Below are 3,661 nucleotides of genomic sequence, written 5' to 3'. Positions count from 1 at the left end.
TTTGTGTTTCTACTCTTTTTTACCTTTTTGTGTAAGGGGCCTGATTTGAAGGCAAGCACTATATAGCCACTCGATTACTCAGACAGCTTATTTTTTATTCTTTCCCATTTCATAATTTATTACTCTGCTTCCAAAGGATTATAAGTGTTGTTAACACTTGCGATTAAAGAAAGTTTAGAAGTTAACCTAAATGTACCATCTCAGTGATATATGTGTAGCAAAGATGGATACATAATACTCTAAATGTAAAAATTACCTACTTCTATTTAACAAGGTTAACTGAACGTTTTACTACACCAAATTAAACTTCAAGTGATTTGCAATATTACTAAGTGCATTTTGTATCTTGTTTTTGAATTTACCAGTTCATAGGTTACTTTATAGTTAGGTTGAAATTAAACTACCACTCTACTGGGTAAAAAGAGTTCATAAAAGGGCAAAACCATCATAAAAATCTAATCAAGGCACTCCATGCACTCAGCATAGCAACACTGGTGGTCCGAACCCCCCTTCCGGTCTTAAATATAATATTTTTTTGTTAAATTAAATGTAAAATTATATAATCATACTGTATTGACGTTGGGGTTGATTATTTCAATGCCAAGAGGGCTATAATATAGAGGGCTATAAATAATCAATTAGAGTCCATACAATTCACTATTGAACTTGAAAAAGACAATAGGTTACCATTTTTAGACGTACTAGTTGAAAAATTAGATCAAGGCTGGCTTACTAGCGTCTACCGAAAACCCACTGCTACAGGACAAAATCTAAACTTTGCTTCTAATCACTTCTAATCTGGAGTTATTTACTTTGTTTAGGGCCTTATTAAAAATAGATTGGGGATAGCCACAGTTGTTTAAATGTTGTTTTATACTGTCTAGTTCTGTTTTAAGTATGCTGTCGTTGCTGCAAATAGATTTAGCCCGTTTGATAAGACCGATAACCAAGCCTGTTTTGACATGAGTTGGGTGATTAGAAGCAAAGTTTAGATATTGTCCTGTAGCAGTGGGTTTTCGGTAGACGCTAGTAAGCCAGCCTTGATCCAATTTTTCAACTAGTACGTCTAAAAATGGTAACCTATTGTCTTTTTCAAGTTCAATAGTGAATTGTATGGAGTCTAATTGATTATTTAGGTGGTCTTTAAATTTCATAAGCTCTTCCATTGAATCCTCCCACATACAAAACACATCATCTACATAGCGCAGCCAGATTCTTGGTTTGGTTTGAAATGATCTAATTGCATCCTGCTCAAATTTATCCATAAAAATATTGCTTAAGATGGGGCTTAGAACCCCGCCCATCGCCATACCCTGGGTTTGCTCAAAAAAATCATTTTCAACTTGAAAGTAGTTTGACTTAGTACAGACTGTTAGTAGTTCCATAATGTTGGATATGGGGATCTTAGTTTTATCTTCTAGATTGACGTCGTTTTCAAGCTTTTCCCTCACAATTGTCAAACAAGGGTCGATCGGAACGTTAGGGAATTAGTTCGTCACATCAAAGCTGACGAGCATAGTGCTATTGCTGGGTTTGTGTGGGTTTATTTTGTCAATAAAATCTTTTGAGTCTCTTATAAAACTATCAGATTGACCAAAGTAAGGTGTCAGCAATGGTAAGAGGAACCTAGATAGTTGGTAGTACGGTGAGTCAATTGCACTTACTATCGGACGCAAAGGGATGCCTGGTTTATGCAATTTAGGAATTCGTAGCCGTCTCACCAAACTAAAACCTGAAAATGAACAGCAAAACACAAAAAATCTAATATATAAATTCTCGTGTCACAGTGTTTGTCTGCAAACTCCTCCGGAACGACTTCACCGATCGTTATGAAATTTGGTGTGTAAATTCTGTAGGTATGCGAATAGGAAGTAAACTATTTCCCGTTTCGAAATTCTTAAAAGGGCTTCGCCCCCAGTGGCTCTGGAGTTTCCCATGTTAACCTTATCAGAAATGGAATTAATGAATCTTAACAGCTGTTTCAATTAAACAAGTTGGTTCTGTTCTATGATGTTCAATAGCAATAAAGTTACAAGGATTACCAACAGGGTGCAGCACTATTATTTCTTTTACATTTATGACAACAGCTAATTTGCAACCAAAAGGTGAGTGAGCGTAGCGAACGAACTTCAACCTGGAGGCGAGTGAGCGTAGCGAACGAGCTAACCTGAAGGCAAGTGAGCGCAGCGAACGAGCTCCAACCTAAAGGTGAGTGAGCGTAGCGAACAAGCTCCAACCCAAAGGTGAGTGAGCGTAGCGAACGAACTTCAACCAGGACGTGATTGAGCGATGCGAACGAGATCATCTTGAAAATTAAACGTAACGGTACTTTCTTTCCATCGGTCTGTCTTAGGGGAAACTATAACTTAGGCGATACGAAGTTCTATAAAATATTATCTATAAAATTCCTTGTTCGTGTGGTAGAAACTACGTAGGGCAAACGTCAAGGCCAGTGACGGTGAGGATTAACGAACACGTTAAAAAGGTTAAAAATAAGGATAGGTATGGCTCGAGAATCTGTGAACATGTATTAGAGACAAATCATACAGTAAAATGGGATTCCAGCAAAATTCTATACAAAGAACCGGATTGGAGGAAACGGAACATGGCAGAGTCGCTATTTATGGCTATTGAAGATGAGCCTCTATCACGACCATCAGTGGATGTTAGTACTGTTTATTTACCATCTGCATAGACCGATAACCTTTCTTTTGGTACAACCCTCGTGTAATTCCGTCCAGTAGTAGGCTAGCTGTCATAATATTTGCAAAAGTTTTTTTATATACAAGTTTAGGCTGGAAGGTTTTAAAATTACTTGGGATACTTATATATGAAGTTAATTAATAATACCTCTGGATAGGGTTGGTATATGATGTATGCCCCTGGCAGATTAAAATTCTGCCCTCTTTCAAAATATCTGACCCCTTTCAAATTTTGAATTTACACCCCTTACTCTTTCCTTTGAATACCACAAAAAATAAACCAACAAGAACAATTTTCTTAACATTTATATTCTACAAGACTACAATAACACATTAAGATTTACTGACTTTACAAACTTTACTTTTTCCTAGCACCGTCATGTAGCATAAAATGTTAACAGAATGATACGAAGAGAAAAGAAACTTATAACTACATGGTGTACATGATTGTTGACTCTGCATTACTACTCCGTTCACAATAATTAAGGGGTTTGAGGGGAAGTTCCCCCACTACTTTTTTGTATTTAATGTACAGTATGTTACTTAATCAGCTGTTAAGCTATTATTTCAAAGGTAAGGATCAAGTAGAGGGATTCTTCCCCAAAAACTGCCTAAATATTGTGAACGAATAACAAAAATAACTACATTACACAGAACAGAAAAACAGCAAAAACAGAAAAAACGTATATATGCCCCAAATCTAGATAGGAATTGAATTACACTCCACAAGGACCAGTAGACTTACCAGTAAATCGCTAAGAAATTGTGAGGAATAAATATCCCCCGCCGCAGCAAACCTACAGACTAGGAACATTTTTATTTGCCTGATTGGTGTTTGACAAAAAATTGTCCCATTTACCTTTGTTGTTGTTGCCTGACCTCTTGCAGGTAAGATGTTTGTGTCGCCCTATGGATTTCTCCACCTTGTGCGGCGTCTTCAGGGGTCTTCTTGAATTTAT

This window comes from Macrosteles quadrilineatus, unplaced genomic scaffold (genome assembly GCF_028750875.1).
Source record: "Macrosteles quadrilineatus isolate MER2022 unplaced genomic scaffold, UCM_ALF_1.0 Scaffold_1__1_contigs__length_201487025, whole genome shotgun sequence".
NCBI lineage: Eukaryota > Metazoa > Arthropoda > Insecta > Hemiptera > Cicadellidae > Macrosteles > Macrosteles quadrilineatus.
This window is presented reverse-complemented; position numbering follows the sequence as displayed.